Source organism: Schistocerca nitens, chromosome 1 (assembly GCF_023898315.1).
Source record: "Schistocerca nitens isolate TAMUIC-IGC-003100 chromosome 1, iqSchNite1.1, whole genome shotgun sequence".
NCBI lineage: Eukaryota > Metazoa > Arthropoda > Insecta > Orthoptera > Acrididae > Schistocerca > Schistocerca nitens.
This window is the reverse complement of record NC_064614.1, coordinates 252,921,088-252,946,496: the sequence shown is the minus strand read 5'-3', so window position 1 is coordinate 252,946,496 and position 25,409 is coordinate 252,921,088. Positions and strand designations below refer to the sequence as shown.

General features: G+C 40.9%; 1 protein-coding gene across 1 annotated transcript in view; it reads left to right on the top strand.

Moving 5' to 3' along the window:
- Positions 1-283: 283 nt before the first annotated feature.
- The window catches only part of LOC126247407 (parathyroid hormone/parathyroid hormone-related peptide receptor-like), a 335,703-nt gene continuing 310,577 nt past the window's right edge, over positions 284-25,409 (top strand). The window contains exons 1-2 of the mRNA XM_049948476.1: positions 284-298; positions 1,046-1,121. The gene's annotated coding sequence lies outside the window, so the exon portion shown is untranslated. The remainder of the gene's footprint in view (positions 299-1,045; positions 1,122-25,409) is intronic.

Here is a 25,409-nt window from a genome sequence, read left to right as displayed (position 1 = left end):
GAGAAATAGTAGGGTTTTGCCCATACTCTTTTATTTTTCTCTCTTCTGTTAGTCGTGGGAATAACCTCCAGAACTCTTGTGTCTATCCTCATGTCACTCAGTATATCAAACAGCCTGTGTCATCTGTTTATTGACTGTCTTAAGCTAAGAGAAGAGTCGTTCTAGTACGGCTTTAGCTTATCAAGTTTCCTGGAACTTTTCCCTGATATCTTAAGTGACTGTGTTTCTCTTTCGTTTCAGTTTGTCTTGAGTGGGTTCCGAACGCATTGGTCTCCTGGCTGTGTTACTTAAATTTGAGGTAATAAAACTATTCGTTAATTTCTTGCCTTATAAAAACTTCCACAAATTTTGTAGTAGTTCAGTGTTAGCATAGTTTAAACAACGACAAGCTGATGACATTAAAGTTCAAGGATGTCTCCATAAGCAACGTTTGAAGACGAATGAAGGTCCAACGAAAATTATTGGTTAATTACTATTACGAAAATAAATAAGAAAAGCTTTGACCCTATCTGAAGCGCGGTCTTTGAATTTCAGGATTTCCGATAGTGTACACAGTGGAAACAAATAGACGTAACACTACTTCTTCATTCCCTAGACGTCTTCACCTGTAGTGAATTATTCTTTCTATTTCTTGTCGTCTCTTCGTCAGTCCTTGATCCTGTAATCTATTTTTCAGTTGATAACTTAGATTATTATGTTTCCTTGATTATTTGAAGTTCATATCACATACATAAAGAAAAACAAAAAACAATTCTTTTTAGCTCATACTGACAGTAGCTTCGTACCTTTTTATGAAAAGAACATATTTGGTTCTTGTACTGTAGTTAGAGCAAGCAACTTTCTCAATTACTCTCTACGATGGCGATGCTTAAAACGCAATCCACACATAAATGTTCAGTTTTTCCTTTACTGTCACCATGCTCATTCCATTTTTTGTATCGAAACAGCTGTGATGGTAGATTTGTTTGTATTCTTTTTTATATTCTCTAGTCCATCCACATCTCACCACTGGCTTTACCTGATATGAGGTATTTTCCGTTTACAGGTATCCCTGTGACAAATGGAATCAACATCAACAGAAACCAGTAGCGCTGAATGCATTTGATGATAGAAAGAAATCTGTAAGCGATTTTACAAATATCATTTTTAGTTTGTTATAGCCATGGCTTGTTTCATTATGTTGCGTTAGCCAGTTCTGCATTAAGCATCTTACAGATATTTTTCTTATTGTTTTCAGTGGTACATGATCTTCTACTGATATTTATCTGAGTATTAATGAACATAATATTTTTTCTTGTTGAGCTTATGGTTTCCGCGCACCTTACCCGCCATAGTTCGTGTGATGATGGTTAGTTATCACTATTGTTTCATAATTTCTCCGGGTTCTACAGGTATAGTGCGATGGCTCCGTGATGTAATACACTAGCTGTCAAGAAAAACGTAACCAGTAACCAGAAGAAATGGATGTCAGTATAACGTCGTACACTTATACGGAGTGTTCAAAAAGTCTCTCCGCCGTGCCGTATGATAGCCGCGCGTGCCGTATGATTGTTCGCCTGCCTGGGTTACTTCCCTTCAAGTGGACTCTCCCAACATTCCACTGTTTCGTTTATCTCAGCCAGCGTCAGTAGTATCGTTGGTGTGCGTCGTCACGTGTTGACGTGAGCGTTTAAGTTTAGTTCCTTTGTTCGTTTGTTTCGTTTTTGTTGCTGTTAAAATGCTAACCATTCAAGTACGTGTGTTTTTAGTCGAACAAGTGTTAAAAGCTGGCGGTAAATACACAGTTTCAGTTCGTCAAACATTTAATTCAGTTTTCCCGGAGACAGCACTTCCACATCGTAATACTGTGCAAGATTTGATTAACCAATTTCGAAGTACGGGTTCCGTGACACATGCACCGAGAAGTGGTCGTCCTAGAGTTTTGTCTGAGGATAAACTACTCGATATTTCCGATAAAATGTCCAAGAGCCGGAGTAAGTCAGTAAGAAAACTCGACCAGCAAATCGATGTTAGTGTCGGAATGGCCCACACAGCTGTAAGAAAAAAATTAGAACTTTTCCCATACAAAGTAGTAGTCATGCAAGAACTGAAAAATACTGATCATGGCAAGAGACTGCATTATTGTCAACGGTTCAAAAATTTCGTTCAACAAAATGGAAAGGATATTCTTAATGAAACGTTTTTCACTGATGAAGCGTGGTTTCATTTATCCACTCGCAAAATTCTCGTACGTGGAGTACTGAAAATCCATTGTGTATTCATGAGGAACCACTTCATTCTGTGAAAATAGGAGTTTGGATTGCAGTTTCGAGACGTCGGATTGTGGGTCCCATATTTTTCAACGAAACGATAAACGCACAACGTTACTGCAGTGATATTCCGTACACATTCATAGGAGAACTTGTGTTAAATGAGATACTGAACATTTACTTTCAACAAGATGGTGCAACCGCGCATACAGCTCGCGTTTCAGTGCCACTGCTTGCAGGTGTTTTTGGTGATCACATAATTTCACAGGAACTTGGCATCCACGGTCGCCTGACCTAACACCGCCTGACTTTTTCTTCTGGGGTGCAGCGAAAGCAACTGTCTATAAAAACCGTCCAAAATCCGTCGATGAATTGAAAACTGCAATCTCCACTTTCACTGCTTCTGTTATAGAAGAAATGTTACAGCTTATGTTTGGGATCATGATTAGGCGAACTGAATTGTGTATTCAACAACAGGGGGGGACACTTTCAACATTTAATGTGAAAATTTGTAAGTAAAAATGAATATGCAGAGGTTGATGTCGGTATATTCACTGCGGCATACGGCACGCGCGGCTAACAATCATATAGCATTGCGGAGAGACTTTTTGAACATCCCGTATGTTATAGGGGATACGTAAAGGATTAGAGTTGCATTTCTCTGACAGGTATAATAGCCAACAGAGTACATAAGCGTTGTTCGTGTTTAGTGTTACGATGCCAGGTAGTGCATGTAAGGGGCGTGAACCGTGTCTGGTGCTGAGTAATCACTGCGAAGGACGCGGAGGTGTCGCATACTCGTGTGGAACATCGTTATCAGCTACTGACGCAGTTTGAAAGCGACCTCATTGTGGATCTCCATTTGGCCGGCTCATCAAATCCTACAATATCCAGATATGTAGGGCATTTCGCAGTGTCAAGGTCCCAATGGTGGGCTGCATTGGAACGTGAAATAAGGCCTAATCGTCATCATTGCTCTGGTCGCCCTCGTCGGACCACAAAGGGGCATCGCCGTATTGAGCACCAACCACTTCATAACCCATTCAAATTTGCGCCTCTCATACGAGTACAAGCAATGGACTCCCTCCAGCATTCTGTGTCATCCCGCCCAGTGGTAGGAGACTAGCAGTGGCCGGACTAGGGAATTACCGTCCCATGGGTAGGCTGTTGTTAACCCATAACACAAACGGCTGCGTTTGGAATGGTGCCGTGATCGGGAAGAATGCTGGCTCTGAGCACTATGGGACTTAAGATCTATGGTCATCAGTCCCTTAGAACTTACAACTACTTAAACCTAACTAACCTAAGGACATCACACGACACCCAGTCATCACGAGGCAGAGAAAATCCCTTACCCCGCCGGGAATCGAAACCGGGCGCGGGAAGCGAGAACGCTATCGCACGACCACGAGCTGCGGACTGGGGGGGGGGGGGGGGGGGGGGAAGAATGCTGTTTGCTGATGATGCTGTGGTGTACGGGCAGGTGTCGTTGAGTGACTGTAGGAGGATACAAGATGACTTGGACAGAATTTGTGATTGGTGTAAAGAATGGCAGCTAACTCTCAATATAGATAAATGTAAATTAATGCAGATGAATAGGAAAAAGAATCCTGTAATGTTTGAATACCCCATTAGTAGTGTAGTGCTTGACACAGTCACTTCGATTAAATATTTGGGCGTAACACTGCAGAGCGATATGAAGTGGGACAAGCATGTAATGGCAGTTGTGGGGAATGCGGATAGTCGTCTTCGGTTCATTGGTAGAATTTTGGGAAGATGTGGTTCATCTGTAAAGGAGACCGCTTATAAAACACTAACACGACCTATTCTTGAGTACTGCTGGAGCGTTTGGGATCCGTATCAGGTCGGATTGAGGGAGGACATAGAAGCAATTCAGAGGCGGGCTGCTAGATTTGTTACTGGTGGGTTTGATCATCACGCGAGTGTTACGGGAATGCTTCAGAAACGGGTGGGAGTCTCTAGAGGAAAGGAGGCGTTCTTTTCGTGAATCGCTACTGAGGAAATTTAGAGAACCAGCATTTGAGGCTGACTGCAGTACAATTTTACTGCCGTCAACTTATATTGCGCGGAAAGACTACAAGGATAAGATAAGAGAGATTAGGGCTCGTACAGAGGCATATAGGCAGTCATTTTTCCCTCGTTCTGTTTGGGAGTGGAACAGGGAGAGAAGATGCTAGTTGTGGTACGAGGTACCCTCCGCCACGCACTGTATGGTGGATTGCGGAGTATCTATGTAGATGTAGATGTAGATATAGAATGGCGTCGCATTGTGTTCTGGTATGAGTCGCGGATCTGCAGTACACTGAATGACCATCATCGATGATTAAGTTGGCGACCTTAGGAGAGGTCATGAGCTTCCAATGTTTTGGAGAGGCACAGCGGTGTTACCCCTGACGTCATGGTGTGGGCAGCCACTGGGTATGTCTTCAGTTAACTAAGGCGGTGGTTGAGGGAAATCTGACGGCACAACGGAACGTCACGGACGTCTTGCATCCTCATGTTTTTCCGCAGGACATTTGTCGTCCGCATTTGGCACGGTGTCTCTACGAGCCGTCTGCGCGATATTGACGTACTCCTGTGGCTAGCAAGGTACCCAGAAGTGATCCCCAAAGCACATGCTTGGCACCAGCTCGACTTCTTCCCAGTGCCACTACCCAGGATATCAAGGACCAACAGCTGTTAGCCAGCTTGCCTCAGGAGAGGATACAACGTCTTTCTGACACCCTTCCCAACCGAATCAGTGCATATATCCAGGCCAGAGGGGATACAACGTCATGCTGATAAGTGAATCGTACTGCCAAGTTCTTTATAAATTTGACTCAATTTTGTAATACATACCTCCTCAACCCGTGAAGTTTCATTTCGTTTCCTCCTCCCCTTCCGGCTGGTTCACATTTTTAGTCAGACAGTGTAGTTATACCCGTAGATAATGTATTTAATGATTGTATAATTGTCGGAATTTCTTCGTTTGTAAATACAGTATTGGCGTAGCAATTATATTGAGCAAATCGTAAACATTTACTGGGTAATCAGAATACGTCTTCGAAAGATTCTGCTGGTTTTCTTAGGCAACGTTATCAGTAAGATATCGATTTATAAAATGAATCGGTCAGTGATTAATTGCTCCAATGGCGAGATGACGGCGTGCACTGTCATTACCGCGGAGGTGAATGTGGTTCATGGTGATAGAATTGAAGGTTTTAGAGCGTTTTTAAAGGAGTGAATTATCACCTTGTGATTTCCTATCTTCTGAACACCCTTCCAGTAAAGTAGTTTTGTGCTGCGGTTTATAATTATGACTAGCTGATAACAGACGCAAATGGACGAGGTCACATAGTCATTCGCACAGTACTATAATGGCGGCTTTAGCAGCTATTAGTGTGAGAAAATGCACATTACTAATTGGCGCTAATGGGCATCCAGATGCTGGCAGCCCCACGCTCATGAATAACCTCACAGCTCTCCGCGAATCCCTCCATGACAGGGGCGCTAACTACAGTCTCTGACTGTTAAGGCCGGCCGGAGTGGCCGAGCGGTTCTAGGCGCTACAGTTTGGAGCCGCGCGACCGCTACGGTCGCAGGTTCGAATCGTGCCTCGGGCAGGGATGTGTGTGATGTCCTTAAGTTAGTTAGGTTTAAGTAGTTATAAGTTAGAGGGGACTGATGACCTCACCAGTTATGTCCCATAGTGCTCAGAGCCATTTGAACCATTTGACTGTTAAGACAGACGCAAATTTTAAACGATCTTTAGCGGAAGAAATATCTCATCGGCTCCAAAATGTAGATGACTTGTTATTCCTCTTTCTTTAAATACAACAGAACGTATTTAGTTATAACATCGCGCTTTTTTCTTAGAAATGGTTCAAATGGCTCTGAGCACTACGGGACTTAACTTCTGAGGTCATCAGTGCCCTAGAACGTAGAACTACTTAAACCTAACTAACCTAAGGACATCACACTCATCCATGCCCGAGGCAAGATTCGAACCTGCGACCGTAGCGGTGGCGCGCTTCCAGACTATAGCGCCTAGAACCGCTCGGTCACTATGGCCGGCGATGTTTTCTTAGACAATATCTTGAAGTACCTCCCGTGCAACAATTCCATCTTCAACAGAAGCTGCAATTTTTGGGAGGAAAATCAAATTCCGCTTGAGATTTATTCGATTTCATAACCGGTTTCAGGTGTACTCCATTATCCAGTGCAGCGGTATAGCCATGCAATATGTCGCTCGTTCGTACTGGGAACTACTAGTTATTCAATTATTCATTCGTTATTAATTTAATTATTCATTGTGTTTAACAGGTTCCCCCCCCCCCTCCCATGAACCATGACCTTGCCGTTGATGGGGAGGCTTGCGTGCCTCAGCGATACAGATGGCCGTACCGTAGGTGCAACCACAACAGAGGGGTATCTGTTCAGAGGCCAGACAAACGTGTGGTTCCTGAAGAGGGGCAGCAGCCTTTTCAGTACTTGCAGGGACAACAGTCTGGATGATTGACTGATCTGGCCTTGTAACATTAACCAAAACGGCCTTGCTGTGCTGGTACTGCGAACGGCTGAAAGCAAGGGGAAACCACAGCCGTAATTTTTCCCGAGGGCATGCAGCTTTACTGTATGATTAAATAATGATGACGTCCTCTTGGGTAAAATATTTCGGAGGTAAAATAGTCCCCCATTCGGATCTCCGGGGGGGACTACTCAAGAGGACGTCGTCATCAGGAGAAAGAAAACTGGTGTTCTACGGATCGGAGCGTGGAATGTCAGATCCCTTAATCGGGCAGGTAGGTTACAAAATTTAAAAAGGGAAATGGATAGGTTAAAGTTAGATATAGTGGGAATTAGTGAAGTTCGGTGGCAGGAGGAACAAGACTTTTGGTCAGGTGAATACAGGGTTATAAATACAAAATCAAATAGGGGTAACGAGGAGTAGGTTTAATAATGAATAAAAAAAATAGGAGTGCGGGTAAGCTACTACAAACAGCATAGTGAACGCATTATTGAGGCCAAGATAGACACAAAGCCCTCACCTACTACAGTAGTACAAGTTTATATGCCAACTAGTTCTGCAGATGACGAAGAAATAGATGAAACGTATGATGAGATAAAAGAAATTATTCAGGTAGTGAAGGGAGACGGAAATTTAATAGTCATGGGTGACTGGAATTCGAGAGTAGGAAAAGGGAGAGAAGGAAACATAGTAGGTGAATATGGATTGGGGGGAAGAAATGAAAGAGGAAGCCGTCTGGTAGAATTTTGCACAGAGCATAACTTAATCATAGCTAACACTTGGTTCAAGAATCATAAAAGAAGGTTGTATACATGGAAGAATCCTGGAGATACTAAAAGGTATCAGATAGATTATATAATGGTAAGACAGAGATTCAGGAACCAGATCTTAAATTGTAAGACATTTCCAGGGGCAGATGTGGACTCTGACCACAATCTATTGGTTATGAACTGTAGATTAAAAGTGAAGAAACTACAAAATGGTGCTAATTTAAGGAGATGGGACCTGGATAAACTGACTAAACCAGAGGTTGTACTGAGTTTCAGGGAGAGCATAAGGGAACAATTGACAGGAATGGGGGAAAGAAATACAGTAGAAGAAGAAGAATGGGTAGCTCTGAGGGATGAAGTAGTGAAGGCAGCAGACGATCAAGTAGGTAAAAAGACGGGGGCTAATAGAAATCCTTGGGTAACAGAAGAAATATTGAATTTAATTGATGAAACGAGAAAATATAAAAATGAAGTAAATGAAGCAGGCAAAAAGGAATACAAACGTCTCAAAAATGAGATCGACAGGAAGTGCAAAATGGCTAAGCAGGGATGGCTAGAAGACAAATGTAAGGATGTAGAGGCTTATCTCACGAGGGGTAAGATAGATACTGCCTACAGGAAAATTAAAGAGACCTTTAGAGAGAAGAGAACCACTTGTATGAATATCAAGAGCTCAGATGGAAACCCAGTTCTAAGCAAAGAAGGGAAGGCAGAAAGGTGGAAGGAGTATATAGAGGGTTTATACAAGGGCGATGTACTTGAGGACAATATTATGGAAATGGAAGCGGATGTAGATGAAGACGAAATGGGAGATAAGATACTGCGTGAAGAGTTTGACAGAGCACTGAAAGACCTGAGTCGAAACAAGGCCACTGGAGTAGACAACATTCCATTATAACCACTGACAGCCTTGGGAGAGCCAGTCATGACAAAACTCTACCATCTGGTGAGCAAGATGTATGAGACAGGCGAAATACCCTCAGACTTCAAGAAGAATAGAATAATTCCAGTCCCAAAGAAAGCAGGTGGTGACAGATGTGAAAATTACCGAACTATCAGTTTAATAAGTCACAGCTGCAAAATACTAACGCGTATCCTTTACAGACGAATGGAAAAACTGGTAGAATCGGACCTCGGGGAAGATCAGTTTGGATTCCGTAGAAATGTTGGAACACGTGAGGCAATACTAACCTTACGACTTATCTTAGAAGAAAGATTAAGAAAAGGCAAACCTACGTTTCTAGCATTTGTAGACTTAGAGAAAGCTTTTGACAATGTTAACTGGAATACTCTCTTTCAAATTCTGAAGGTGGCAGGGGTAAAATACAGGGAGCGAAAGGCTATTTACAATTTGTACAGAAACCAGATGGCAGTTATAAGAGTGGAGGGGCATGAAAGGGAAGCAGTGGTTGGGAAGGGAGTGAGACAGGGTTGTAGCCTCTCCCTGATGTTATTCAATCTGTATATTGAGCAAGCAGTAAAGGAAACAAAAGAAAAATTCGGAGTAGGTATTAAAATTCATGGAGAAGAAATTAAAACTTTGAGGTTCGCCGATGACATTGTAATTCTGTCAGAGACAGCAAAGGACTTGGAAGAGCAGTTGAACGGAATGGACAGTGTCTTGAAAGGAGGATATAAGATGAACATCAACAAAAGCAAAACGAGGATAATGGAATGTAGTCAAATTAAATCGGGTGATGCTGAGGGAATTAGATTAGGAAATGAGACACTTAATAGTAGTAGAGGAGTTTTGCTATTTAGGGAGTAAATAACTGATGATGGTCGAAGTAGAGAGGATATAAAATATAGACTGGCAATGGGAAGGAAAGCGTTTCTGTAGAAGAGAAATTTGTTAACATCGACTATAGATTTAAGTGTCAGGAAGTCGTTTCTGAAAGTATTTGTATGGAGTGTAGTCATGTATGGAAGTGAAACATGGACGATAAATAGTTTGGACAAGAAGAGAATAGAAGCTTTCGAAATGTGGTGCTACAGAAGATTGGATGGGTATATCACCTAACTAATGAGGAGGTATTGAATAGAATTGGGGAGAAGAGGAATTTGTGGCACAACTTGACAAAAAAAAGGGACCGGATGGTAGGACATGTTTTGAGGCATCATGGGATCACAAATTTAGCATTGGAGGGCAGCGTGGAGGGTAAAGCTCGTAGAGGGAGACCGAGAGAAGAATACACTAAGCAGATTCAGAAGGATGTAGGTTGCAGTAGGTACCGGGAGATGAAGAAACTTGCACAGGATAGAGTAGCATGGAGAGCTGCATCAAACCAGTCTCAGGACTGAAGACCACAACAACAACAACAACATTCGACAGGTCCTGTCATGAAGAAGAGTCTTCAGGGATGTGGAGCGATGGTGTACATTAACCCTGCTGTTCTGTTCGGGTCTATATGACCCGAAACGAATATGAACGTTATTTTACATTATGTAAATACCAATATATATTTATGAAACTTTGTGACTTTGTCTGAAAATGGATGAGCAGCATGTGTTTTAAAAGGTTTTAAAAAAGTTTAAGAAGTTTGGGCTTCAACTGTAATAGTTGCATATGTAATGTTCGGGTCATAATGACCCGACACAAATATGTTTAGTGTAACTCGTATTTATTTCTAAAATCTGGAAATGGCGAAAATTATTTTTGTTGTGTTGTGTGGGAATAGTGACTGCATCATTCCAACTTACTCTCAACAATCACCTAAAGCTCCATGCGTTCACAACAATGGGCTTGTTTGTTGCTTTCCCCAGGAAATAATAATTGGCAGTTCTCAATAATTGGAATGCTTTGTTTCTGCCCAGTTTGACTTGTGACACCATGGCGATGAGACCATTGAATGATCGTGAGTTGGAAGAAATAGTAAATGCCTCACCAGATGAAGGATCACTTTCTGAGTTTGAAGATCACATCAGCAATGCATCTGAAAGCGAGTGTTCCGATGACAGTTACGACAGTCCACAGCCCATACAAAATAGTGTAGAGACTTTTCTTTCTAAAAATGGGAATATAGAATGGCAGTTGCATCCACCAGCACAACATGGTCGCCTACCAGCTTCGAACATCATCAAGAGTACCCCAGGAGTTACCAGGTATGCAGTCAGCAGAATATCTGATGTAAAATGTTCATTTGAAGCAGTATTTCACACAGCGCTTCAAAATGAAATAATAGAGATGACAAATATTGAAGGGCAGCGAGTTTATGGTGAACAGTGGACAGATATTGATGGTTCTGTTTTCCATGCATACTTAGGACTCTTACTCCTAGCGGGTGTATATCGATCTCATGGGGAGTCTACAAAAAGTTTGTGGGATAAAGATACTGGGCGAAACATATTTCGAGCAACCATGTCTCATGAAACATTCTGTAAGATATCACGTGTCCTGCGATTTGACAAGAAATCTACTAGAGAGGAAAGACGACGTACTGACAAACTTGCCGCAATTCGTAGTATTTGGGAGAAGTGGGTAGAGGTCCTTCCTAAACTGTATAATCCAGGAGAAAATGTTACTGTTGACGAGCAGTTAGTAGCATTTAGAGGTCGCTGTCCATTCAAGCAGTATATCCCAAGTAAACCGGCAAAATATGGGATCAAAATATGGACCATGTGTGACAGCAAAACTTCATACGTACTGAAAGCCCAAATTTATACAGGAAAGGTGAGTGGAGCGGCACCAGAAAGAAATCAGGGAATGAGGGTGGTATCTGATCTCACTTCTGAGTTACGTGGTCAGAATATCACGTGTGACAACTTTTTTACGTCGTACAATTTGGGGCAGCTGCTTCTGAAAAGGAAATTGACTATGTTGGGAACTATACGGAAAAATAAGCCGGAGCTTCCACACAAAATGACCAACAAGGAGGTACACAGCTCTTCATTTTACTTCACAAATGACACTACTGTGGTTAATTATATTCCTAAGAGACACAAGAATGTTGTACTTATGAGCACTCTCCACCATGATGCGGAAATCAGTGACAGGGCTGATAAGAAGCCAAAAATGATTTTGGACTATAATTCAACCAAAGGTGCTGTAGACACGCTTGATCAGTTATTAGGTACATATACATGCAAACGAAAAAGTAATAGGTGGCCAATGATAGTTTTCTACAATATTCTTGATGTTTCTGCTTATAATGCATACGTTTTGTGGATTTCGGTTGACCCTAATTGGAATGCAAGCAAATTGACTAGAAGGAGAATATTCTTGGAGGAACTTGGAAAGTCACTGATAAAAGAACATATTGCATCAAGAACGCATTTCCCAAGAACAGAAGATTCTTTGAGAATGGTCACAAGCATCCAAAACCCGAATGATGTGGGTGGTGTGTCAGAATCGGTAACAACAAGAAAATCTACAAAACGTGCACGCTGTAAGTTCTGTCCATCAAGTAATGACAATAAAACAAACATGGTGTGTGGAAAATGTAGTAAACATATTTGCAAGAAACATGTAACCTACTTGTGTCCACAGTGCAAGCAGTAAGAAAAGAACTGTAGTATTTTATAAGATGATTGTATTGAAAATTCTGTTGTTTCAAATTTATGTGAATACTTGTGCCTAAACTACAATCAGTAAGAAGAGAGGATTCTAAAGTTGTAGTGCTTTCTATGTTGGAATGTAATAAAAAAACTGTAGTGTGTTCTGTACTGTAGTGTGCTCTAAGATGAATATCTGTAATGACAACTGTCTGTTGTTAGAAAATGTCAATACTTACGTCTAAACTGTCAACAATAAGAATAGAAGTATGGAAAAACTGTAGTGCTTTCTAAGTTGAATGCCTGTAATGGAAACTGTCTGTTGTTTCAAATTTATGTGCATATTTAAATGAAAAATATCCCTCAATAAAGTTGTATGCATTGTTATTATTATTATTATTACCATTATTATTATTATTATTATTATTATTATTATTACTAACAAGGTACTGGAATAGAACAACAATGTCGATAGCTAAAACTGTACCAAAATTTATGTTTCTAAAGCATTTTGATATGTCGGGTCATATTGACCCGAACAGTATATATGTCAAGTAAAAGTGAACAGAACAGCAGGGTTAATAAAGTGAAACAGCAGCTATAGATTGCATCAATAATTGACTATCGTTAAACTGTTACAAGCTATTAGTGGGTATTCAACCTACGTTTAACGCAGTGAAGTTACCAAAAAAGGAGCTACTTCAGAAACAGCATCTGCTTTCCCAGTTATATGAAAACCAGAGTCCCAGTGGGAAACTTTCGAACCTTTATAGTTTCAAATAACGACAGCATTTGGAATACGTGTAGTCGCTGGGATAAGGTTAGTTACGAGAATGAAGAGTAAACGTCTTTAAAAATGAACCGAACGACGTGAAATAACACTTATGAATTCATAATACATCGTTTTATGTACACTTCCATGTGCCCGAAAATATGTTTTGCATTGGAATGTTTGTCCTGGTTTGTACCAGTGTTTGTCCCGGCTTGTACGATGGGCGGGGACGAGGGACTGTTAGTAATGCCACATGACGTGTAACTGTAACTGGACCAATATTTTCAATTAAAGTAAGCACGTTAGGCCATAGTAACAATAGGTAAACCGCAACTCAAGGCGGCGATAAAAAATATGTCCGTTGTTTCGGAAAGTATATTCGTTTAGAAAAGTCATCTCGGACAGAAGAGATAATGCACTAGCGCAGTAGTCACGATTATTGTCTATGACAATACTGTATAAAAATTATTCAGTTAATAAGCACTTTGAAACAAGTAAAATTGTATTTGTAGTAAGATAATATAAAGAGAGAGTCTCATATTCGTGAGGAATAAGTTATTTTCGTAAATATAGGTGCATCCATAAGCGGTAAGTTATAGCGCAAAATTGGAATTCAATGTCAGAATCCTGTTAAAAAATCTTTTAAACGATACCTCATTCATCCCTGTACGACTAGTATGCGTTGAAAAAAAAGGTATGTTGACTTGAGTAATAATATATAATAATGATAAACTGTTAAGGAGCCTACACATGTTCGATATTAATTGACAATACTAGTTTGTTAAACATTCGATATATTTAAGCGACCTCACACCATCAATAACACTGACAAAAATTGTCAGTTGACAACGCGATTTTACAAGTTTAAGATGATAACACCCCAAAAACAAAGAGAGTGCTGCAAACATATCATCTAACTTGCAAGCAACAGAAAACAACAAAAAACGGAAAAATCTTCTGTAAGTGGTTGAAAAAAAGGACAGATCACAAGTTAATTTACTGACTGAAATCAGAGGCACGGACGCGAAAGTTTTCATCTGCCTATATTTTCAGGGAATTAATATGCAAAATATCTTTCACGGCTTATGACAATTTGGTGAAACTGGTACGCATCACAGGCCTCTTACTACTTACTGCAGGTCTGTGACCTATTTTTCGAAGTATAGGCGTTTTTCCAAATTACCATGTAATTCATCGACTTATATATCTTTTTCAAATTAATAAAGTGAGCAGTGTAGTGGAGAATCCTCCGCTGGTCAGCCTATTAAAATTCTTTTGTACTAAAATACTACTTTGAAAAATTGAATCTGAGTTGTGGTATGCACAGAGGCGAACTGAAAACGTAAACAGTGCGTTCTAACGTCTGTGTCTGGTTCAGAGAGCTCTGTCGGTATGTGAATAGAGATTATTCTCACACCGTTAATACTTGAACTCACGCGTTCAGTCTGTATTGACAATATTGAGAATATTTTGAAGGCCATCAGTAACGTTCGTCAATATTTTTAGTGTGGACAATAAGACAATACACACCCTCAAACAGTCAATATATTGACGGTTTGACAGAGTTATTGAACGTGTGAGGGCCCTTTAAGCGCTGTAGGCCGTTGGTAAAAGGTCATAATTTAAGAGAAACTCAATTTCAGATAACCGAATGCGCGAATACTGCTTTGTTATTTCCCGGTTGCTGCGCCACGTAGGAAAAATGGTGGTTCCTGAGCGTAAAACGGTTTGCGCTCTGCAGTTTGCTAAGAGTAAATCTGTAATTTCAGTTCAACAAGCGTTTCGTTTAAAGTTTAACTGTGAGCCCCCATCTGATAGAAACATATGTCGACGGTATAATCAGTTCGAAACGACAGGATGTTCCTGTAAAGGGAAAAGCAAGGGACAATCCAAAGTGTCTGTTAAGGATGTTGACCGTGTCAGAGCATCTTACCTTCGAAGTCCTAAGACGTGTGTTAGGAAAGCAAGTATTGAACTTGCGAAAGACGTCAGTGTGGAGTCTTTTAAGAAAACACATGCATCCATACTGGCTACAGTTTGTACAAGCCTTAAATCCAGATGAGTATTGTGTACGTTATGGCTTTGCACGTGGAGTGTTGAATCGGGGAGACAACTTTCTTGACCATGTGGTGTTCACTGATGAGACATGTTCGGTGATGAGATACTATTTTATTTGAGTAGGAAATTAAATACCCATAATTTTCCGCTGAAGCTACCGTAACGGGGATGGGATATTGGATATTACCAAATAAGCAGTTTTTATGGTTTACGGTCCCTCACAACTTGGGAACCACATGGAGCCCACCATTCATAAGTTATCTGGATATGTTCCAAGAATTGCGCTTTCCCCAATTAGAAGGTGAGCCTGAAAATTTTATTGTGCGGCAAAATGGACTTCCTCCCACTGGCTTTTCTTTGTAGAAGAGTGCTTCAACGTCGAAGTCTCTAACTACTGGATGGTCTTCATGGTCAGCTTAACAGAGCTATTTTCCGCTGGTCTACACGGTCACCTGATCTCGGGCCATGCGACTTTTTTTTTCCTTTATAAGAGATCATGTCTACGTTCCGCCACTACCTAATGATTTGCCAGAGTTGAGACCCCGAACTGTAGAGGCTATTACTTCCGTTACTCCGCACATGTCAAGCAGCTTGTGGGGAGAATTGGATTTTAGGCTGCATGTGGGCTGTGTAGCTGAAGGTGTACGCATGGAACATTTGTAAGAAAAACTAGTTTACTTTGCCTTCAGTTTCATGCATCGTTTGTTGTAAACGTTCTAAATTAAACTGTTATAATATACCTCTGAAACAGGCACATTCTTTTCTGGACACCCTGTATATTTCTCCATCGTTCCGAGTGATAAGAATTCGACTGCTGGTCACCACAGTAAGTCTTCTCTGTTACGAAGCTGGAGTAGCGTCATCCATCCGGTGCAAACTGCCTCAACACACCCATGGCCACTAAAAGATAAACTTTCGTTTATCCGACAAATGAACGCTTGCAGCGAGGCTAGTAGTAGTGACCCAAATGTTTATGAAGATTGTTGTGCGGGACTTAGTACACAGTTTTTACAGCGAGCTCTCTGGTTCGACGAAACCTTTGAGTGAGATTTACGCAACTCGGCCGAGGGTAAATGCTACTTGCCAGACGGGTGTGACAATTGCATTCAGATCTGTTGGGCCTACAGACCTAGTCCTCTAAGCAGTGCAGTTTATGTTTGACGATATTTTGTAGCGAACGCTTCTCCACCAAACAAAAACTGTTGCAGTTGTTTCAAAGAAAATGCCTTTTTTGCATGCTGCATATCGAAATTTTCATTTTTATGTATGCACCCAGACGCGTTTCGCCTTTTTACAAGGAATCTTCAGTGGCTGTCCTGAAATAATACATGATTTGTCTATTTTTACACATAGGTTATGGTTTCACATCTAAGTTATAGATTTAAAAACAGTTCCTTAACGTTTTTTTATGAAATGGAAAGGTACTTACAGGTAACTTCTAATTCATTGCATCTAAGCAAAGTGCTTTCTCTCATCTGGCAACCAGGCCGACATCTTACAGTTCACTGTTTACGTTACACATCACTGTAACTGCAATCTTTTTAATACAGAGTTTCATTAGTTTTTCTAAGTGTTACCAACATTCTCAGTTTTCTGCATTCAGCTGTTTTGTGAATGTGTGTGTGTATATATGTGGGTGTGTGTGTGTGGGGGGGGGGGGGGAATCAGATGTGTAATCATTTGTTGGGATTTCTGTCTGTTATATGATCAATCAGAGGAATCAGTGAATTGGTGAACTGTTAGTCATATTTACTTAGTAATTTAGTAGTTGTTTCTTTTCAGCCTTTGTTTTGTGTATATGATAATTTTCTTGTAATGTTAGGAGATATCTTTCATTATTTATTCTAATTATTTTCATATAATTTTCTCTTGTAGTAGGTTTGTGGTTATTTTCTCTCAAATGTTCTGCAAAACTTGAGTGGCTCGTTCCATATTTCCATGCTCTGATATGTTCTTTGTACCGTATGTCAAATGCTCTGCTGGTTTGTCCTATATATCTTCCATCACATGTGATGCACTGTAGTTGGTATATTCCTGCTTTTTGATAGATATCTGTGTTTTTCGTTATTTTTGGATTGTGCCTTTGGATTGAATTGTCTGTTTTGAATGATGTGTTTATACCTTGTCTTTTGAAAATGTTTGTTATTTTATGTGTGAGTTTGTGCTGTGTGAGTTTGCACTCCTCTGCCTCACTTCCTACAGTCAGGTAACACTGGTCACAAAATGAAGAATCTGAATGGTGTTCTTTGCTAAGTCATAGGTGCAGAATTCGAAAATTAAATCATCTTTTCGTAATCAGACTCGATTTTCTTATGACAAGCTACTATATCTATCGAAATCTTTGAAAATGCTGCAATTTTATTATTCTTTTTTGGCTTAACTTAGATATTGCGCTGCTTTAATTGCTGAAAAATAATCTAAATATCTACCAGGAACTACCTTAGGTGACTCTCAGTTCAGAAATTTGCCTTCCGGAAAGAAGGTTGGTTTAGCAATACTGCCGACGAGTCGTTCTTGAACATATCGAATCACGTTGTGTTTGCTGTTGGCATTCGCATTTCAGCAGTGAGGGTTTTGATTACTGTCGGAAACGACTGCTTGTTGTTGTAAATTCATGAAGAATTGTTTGCGTTTTGTGTTAATTCAGAAGAAGAAATCTAGTTCCCTATGACTTCCCGCTATTTCAGACGAAGAATCATCAACAGTAACAAACAACACAAAACGAACTTTTATCTACAAATGTCTACAACTGATCACTTAATAGTAAAAGTAAACGTAAATTATGTAAAGGGTAAATGTTTGTTTCCAAGAATTAAGCAATATCGGGAAAAGAGAAATGGAAAGAGAAGTTGTGAACAATGACAATCAACAGTCAATGACAGTCAAGTCCCCCCTTTGCTGATTGGGCAGGTGATTCAACAATAGTAAACAATCAGTGCATGATCTGCAAAGTCTCAGCCGAACTTACATCTGGTTGTAAGAATGCAGTATTTTGGTTGAACTGGCAATATGAAACCGAAAAAAAAAGCGTTTGCAAATTGTTTTGTAAGGTAGGATCATCAGACGTCAGGACGACAGAGACTCACAGTCATAGCAGCAAGAGCTATTTAAAGATTTTGGCAGTGACCGGTACAATACAAAATATTTGGCGTTACGTATTAGCACATTGCCTTTTCGAATGTTAATTCATGCTTTTAGAACCAGAATCGCTACGTAATTCGAGTGGAACCCTTAGTACTTCTTCCATTAGCGAAAGGACCAACTCCAAACGATACTTCGTCTTCCATTTCAGAATTTAGCAGGCTGAACTTTCACCTATGGAAATAAAATATAGTTTCCATCATCATGAGTCAAGTGTTCTGGTGTATGACGTAGTGATCCTACGTTCGATTACCGTGACGGTCATGGGTTACTGTAAGGTGGGAAAGTCTGGAGTAGGGTCGGCTCAGTCTGCTGAGGAAAAATGAGAAGCTGCTTGATTAGATAAACACTGAAACTGAAATGCACATGGCCTCAAATCAAAAGACTTGCACCACTCTTGGTGCTACACAACATTTATAATTTCTGGTCGAACATTAAGTTAATTGTGGAAACCCAACAATTTAAAACAAGTACAAACTTATGAAAATAGCGCACAGTATTTTTCTTCAGCATATTACGAATTCGGTTCTGGTTTCTTTAGCGGACTTCTGCTTTTGCTCCTTGCGCAACCATCACTTCTCCTTGAGGATGCGGATTTCCTAAACGTGCGCAGTTCCTCATTCGCACGTGCCGGGTTAAAGTAGTCGCAATAAACATTTGCTGCATGTTCACCGAACGACGTCATAAAAAGCTGTGAGCAGTTTCAGGTTCTCTCACGTGTACCGACTGAGCCAATTGGAGCATTGATCGCTTTTCCTTGAACAGTGATCTGCAAATAATAACAGTTAGAAATGTTATTCCTGCGACACATTCCTGTAGTATTGCAGTATTTCATAGGTACTAGAGATACCAGCTAAAATTGTCGAAAATGTGCCAGAAAGAAATGATATCGTTTATTTATCTATGACTCTCTCTGTGACTATAAACAGACACGCCTGAAAGGAGAAAGTGTGCCTCTTCAAAGAGAAATTCTTGATCATTATAGTAGTTTATATACACTCTAAAAAAAAAATGACGCACTCCGAGGGAATTATTAGAATGATACTGAATCGGCAGATGTGATGTACTTGTGTAGAAAAACAAATGATTCCAATGTCAGGAAAATTGGGTGGTTTGTTCAGTATAAAGAGCTTCACAAGTTGAGCAATTCAATAACGCGTGCGTCCACCTCTAACCCTCATACAAGCATTTATTCAGCTTGGCATTGGTTGACAGTTCTCGGATGTCGTCTTGAGGGATATCGTGTCACATTCTGTCCAACTGCCACGTTAGATCGTCAAAATCACAAAAAAGCACGAAGACACGCAGCAGAAATTCTAGCAGTGTACGGGCGGATATTATTTTGCTGAAATGTAAGACCAGCTTCTATATCTGCATGGATGCTCTGCAAATCACATTTAAGTGCCTGGCAGAGGGTTCATCGAACCACGTTCACAATTCTCTATTATGCCAATCTCGTATAGCACGCGGAAAGAATGAACACCTATATCTTTCCGTACGAGCTCTGATTTCCCTTATGTTATCCTCGTGATCGTTCCTCCCTATGTAAGTCGGTGTCAACAAAATATTTTCGCATTCGGAAGAGAAAGTTGGTGATTGGAATTTCGTGAGAAGATTCCGTCGCAACGAAAAACGCCTTTCTTTTAATGATGTCCATCCCAAATCCTGTATCATTTCTGTGACACTCTCTCCCATATTTCGCCATAATACAAAACGTGCTGCCTTTCCGACTCAGTCACTCCTATCTGTTAAGGATCCCACACCGCGCGACAGTATTCTAAAAGAGGACGGACAAGCGTAGTGTAGGCAGTCTCCTTAGTAGGTCTGTTACATTTTCTAAGTGTCCTGCCAATGAAACGCAGTCTTTGGTTACCCTTCCCCTCAACAATTTTTGTGTGTTCCTTCCAATTTAAGTTGTTCGTAATTCTAATACCTAGGTATTTAGTTGAATTTACGGCATTTAGATTAGACTGATTTATCGTGTATTCAACGTTTAACGCGTTCCTTTTAGCACTCATGTGGATGACCTCAAACTTTTCGTTATTTAAGGTTAACTGCCACTTTTCGCACCATTCCGATATTTCTTATAAATCGTTTTGTAGTTTGTTTTGATATTCTGATGACTTTATTAGTCGATAAACGACAGCGTCATCTGCAAACAACCGAAGACGGCTGCTCAAATTGTCTCCCAAATCGTTTATATAGATACGGAACAGCAAATGGCCTATAACACTACCTTGGGGAACGCCAGAAATCTCTTCTGTTTTACTCGATGACTTTCCGTCAATTACAACGAACTGTGACCTCTCTGACAGGAAATCACAGATCCAGTCACATAACTGAGACGGTATTCCATAAGCACGCAATTTCACTACGAGCCGCTTGTGTGGTACTGTGTCAAAAGCCTTCCAGAAATACGAAATAGACCTGAAATCCCTTGTCAGTAGCATTCAGCACTTCATGTGAATAAAGAGCTGGTTGGGTTTCACAGGAACGATGTTTTCTAAACCCATGTTGACTGTGTCAACAGACCGTTTCTTTCGAGGTAATTCATAATGTTCGAACACAACATATGTTCTAAATCCTGCAGCATATCGACGTTAACGATATGGGCCCGTAATTTAGTGGATTACTCCTACTACCTTTCTTGAATATTGGTGTGACCTGTGCAACTTTCCAGTCTTTGGGTACGGATCATTCGTCGAGCGAACGGTTGTATACGATTGTTATGTATGGAGCTAATGCATCAGCATACTCCGAAAGTAACCTAATTGGTATATAGTCTGGACCAGAAGACTTGCTTTTATTAAGTGATTTAAGTTGCTTCATTACTCCGAGGATATTTACTTCTACGGTACTCATGTTGGCAGCTGTTCTCGATTCGAATTCTGGAATATTTACTTCGTCTTATTTTGTGAAGGCATTTCGGAAGGCTGTGTTTAGTAACTCTGCTTTGGCAGCACTGTCTTCGGTAGTATCTCCATTGCTATCGCGCAGAGATGGCATTAATTGTTTCTCGCCGCTAACATACTTCACATACGACCAGAATCGCTTTGGATTTTCTGCCAGGTTTCGAGACAAAGTTCGAGTTGTCTTGGTATGAACAAAACGGGACGGGGAATATCGTCAACCTTCCGGTGTGCTGTAAGGGTGCCTCAGATGACAATCAAAGCGGTCCTGCTAAGAAAAGAAGGGGACTCTAGACCATTACTCCTGGTTGTCGTCCCGTATGACGGGCGACAGTCAGATTGGTATCTCACCGCTGTCTGGGGCCTCTTCAGGCACGCCTACTGGATAGAACCTCTTTGACTGGAGTAGGATTGTCTTTAGTGACGAGTTCCGCCTCGATATGAGCCCCGATGACCAGCTTAGGAATGTGTAGAGGCGCCCCGGACAGCGGTAGGATACCAGCGTGACGCCCGCCTTGGGTTGCCACTTCTTTTCATAGTAGTCATCCTTTGGTGTCATCTGTGTCACCATTACAGCAAAGCGGTACGTCGACGGTATTCTACGCCCCGTTTTATTGTCCTTCATGGCAAGCCATTCAACAAGATAGTGCCCCGCCGCATACGGAGAGTGTTTCTGCCGCTTGTCTTCGTGCTTGCCAAACTCTACCTTGGCCAGCAAAGTCACCAAACCTGACCCCAATCTAAAGCGTATGAAGCATTATGGGCAATCCCAGTTCGGGATTTTGACGATCTAACGTGCCAATTGGACAGAATTCGCCACGATATCCCTTAGAAGGACATCCAATAACTCTATCAATCAGTGCCAAGTCGAATAACTGCTTGCATAAGAGGCAAAAATGGACCAATGCATTTCGACTTGCTCCATTTGTGAATCTCCTCCTCTTAAATAAGTCGCCCAATTTTTCTGAAGTTGTACCCATTTTTTTATCTGTATATATACACCGACATCAAAAAAACGTAAGCCACTGCTGTTTGAAACCAACATAACTTATCTGTGCTGCAGGTCCTCTAAAAACTGAAACAATATGGGGTACAGCCGTTTGACTATACGCATTTGTTACCATAAGAAACCACTAGAGGACGTTACTCTTTATAGCAGTCAGACCGGATGTACACTAATACTGTGATACAACAAATATTAGATAACACGTTATTAGAGATGAGGCAGTCCTTAATGTTTCTAAATTAAACTTCGTTACAATAAGTGACACAAAAGTCTTATCATACACATTAAATGACACAATGAGCTTTTGTTCGTGATCTGAATTTGAACCCACTGTTAACCAAACAAAGTTTGGGTGTATGATCGAGACTCGATTAGGCATAAAGAGATGTAAAATATCGAAGCTTTTACCAGTGTCAATTTACAAGACCGAATGTCCAAACCTGGTAATAAATGACGACCCGTTTAGCGCACACTGGGAGCCCCATGAAGCTTATATTGCCCCTGAGAAATAATCGCGAAATGTATGTAATAAAGTGCAACGCACAAGTGTGTAATGCCATGAAGTAAAGTTGTGGTGATGGACGGTGAGTACAGTCATGTAACCATATGAATTGTTAACTAAGCACAATCAGATGTCAGATATTAAATATGTTCACCAGTAGCGTGCTACTTTGAACGTGAAACGATACAAATGATTTTTGCCTGGCAGGGATTCGAACCTGGCACCTTTCACAATCGTCTTATAGCTACGAACAGACGTGAAATATTTAATGTTTCTTCACCACTAACGAGATGTCAACATATTCAACTAGAGGTAATGCAACAAATAGTTCTGTACTATCTGTGACTCCAACGCCACGCATATCGTCGTTGTCGACCCCAAACGAAAAGTTCAAAAAAATGGTTCAAATGGCTCTGAGCACTGTGGGACTTAACATCTATGGTCATCAGTCCCCTAGAACTTAGAACTACTTAAACCTAACTAACCTAAGAACAGCACACAACACCCAGTCATCACGAGGCAAAGAAAATCCCTGACCCCGTCGGGAATCGAACCCGGGAACCCGGGCGTGGGAAGCGAGGACGCTACCGCACGACCACGAGCTGCAGACCCAAACCAAAAGGTGTCAACTCCCAAATCCACTTTTGCTAGTAGTTTGGATAGCGCCGTTCGTAGAAACCTGGAGGAGCTTGGCATCATGAGGAAACAATGAAATGATTGGACGGTAGCATCTCGAAGGGTTCAAATCCAGAGGAAAAATTGGAATCGGAGCTCAAATTCCAGTCCAGTGCCAACAATTTCAAAACCTCAAGGACACTTAAAATAAGAAATGAAGGTCCTATGACCTAAAACTACCTGCACATCATCAGATAGTTATCAATAACGAGGTGGAATTACCAGTGTAAGAAAGCTTCCTAGAGCCAGAGTTCCTGCAAGCAGCGACTTCCGTCTTTCACAGTCAAAACTAATCCTACTCTGTTCCAGTCAGTAGCGAAAAGACGTGTTTAATGTTGATCTGAAACCATGACACAGTCCTACTTTCCTTACTAATCGTTACTGGAGGTGAAGAGGGTATGTTGGTGGCTGTTAATAACTGGTACCCCCTGTGGGAATCAAACCCACGTTTAATTAGAGTAGCCATTTGTTACACAGTGCTATGATGAGGCAATAGTTGCATTACTACAGTGCATAGAAGAAAGGTATAAATATGGACATCAGCTTTTGTTTTTGACTTAAAGGTACCTTCTTTTGTAAAAATTCTAGATTTTATACCTTCATTAACAACTATAACAAGTTTAAGACATGATGAGAGGCGAAACAACGATAAGTATCCATTATTTCTATTCGAAAACAAAGATTTACAAAAAGCTTGTAAAATGGAACTTAAAAAAAGGGGGGTGTAAACACAGGCATCCACAAAAATGTTCAAGAAATCTTTTGAAGTATTTTAAATAAATGGGTTAAAACAATACAAAATGATAGACTAGTCTACTAAAAGCGACTTTCGTAGAATTATGCATGAAATCTGAAATTATTTACAGTAACCACAAACGTAAGTAGCTCCTTCAGCACCAGCACAATCTAAATGTGCCCACATTTTTGGCAAATAACACATTTAATCCACACCTCTCCTCTCCTGTCTTGAGGAAACTTCTCTTCATAAAAGATGCAGCTTGTATCGCCTCATTCTGGTGTATCCCCACCGTTCACATCAAAGTTATTATCGCTGTCCACGAGGTGAGGGCTGCAGGAGCCTGAAGAGCCTGATGATGAATCAGATAGTTTTTTGGAACAAATTTTCTGTTTTTGAAGGACTTTGGATTTTGCACCTCTGTCCGCAGGGCGGTCTCTAACCCCAGAGGAAGTCAACGACCTGTTCTTGACAGCACTTTTGTCATTCGACTTTCTCAGCCGATTTTTGTATGGCGTTCCAGTGATGTGGCAGGCGGTTGCTGCATTTTGTCCCCGTATTGTGTTTCTCTTCTTAATGTTGGGGACAGGAGATATGTCGAATGGTGGAACTGCATTTATTGAAGTCCCTGGAGAACTTCCCGATGTTTCAATGGCTTCATTAACTGGCATAGCTATAGCTTGAAGTGACTGTACATCAGGATAACTCGAAGAAGAAGCAGATGATGTCGATGGTCCAGAGACACCAAGTAGAGGAGCATGTGATTCAGAAACATTAGGTCTATGTACCACTGTGGAGCACGTTTTTCCTATAACAAACTCAGCAGCTATGAAATCAGCGTCGATGAAGATGTAACAGTTCATAGGGTATAACCCGGTTACTTTGAATCCGTTTATTGCTATCTCAGCTGATTTGGTACGAAGGTAGGCTTGGCCAAAAACCTCCATTAAGCTCATAAGATGTGAGGGGACGCTCATTGTGATGCAACCATACTCTCACTGCCTCGCTGTAGTACGTTTTCAGAGGTCCCATGAACATCTTATCTAGAGGCTGCAGTTTGTTGGTGCAATGTGGAGGAAGAGATGATAGTCATGTGGTGTTTTTTCGCCAACAATAGCATGTGGATTTCGAACTTGGCTATAATGACCATCCAAGAGAACAGGCCTTTGTTCAGTCGGACATATTTTGTCAGTGAAGTGAACGAACCATTCGTTGAACAAATTGTTTTGAACCCATCCTTCAGTTGCACCAGGTGGCAGCCTCTCATTAGAGCTTGGGACATGTTGGTTCTAGGGAAAATTATCATTGGCGGGACATGCTGTCCCGAAGTGCTCATGGATGCGATAATGTGATTGTAGCCCCTCTTTCTGCAGACGTTAGAGCTGCAATTTGTTTCTTCCCTTTCATCCCTATCACTTTTGGAATTTTGCTTTGGACATTGGACAGGCCTGCCTCATCCACGTTATACACTCGGTCTGCTGGATATGAGTGATTGTGGAAAGCGTCTGCCAATAAATCAAAGAAAAACATCCCATTCTCTTTATTGAAGCCTAAGGCTCTGGCATATGAAGT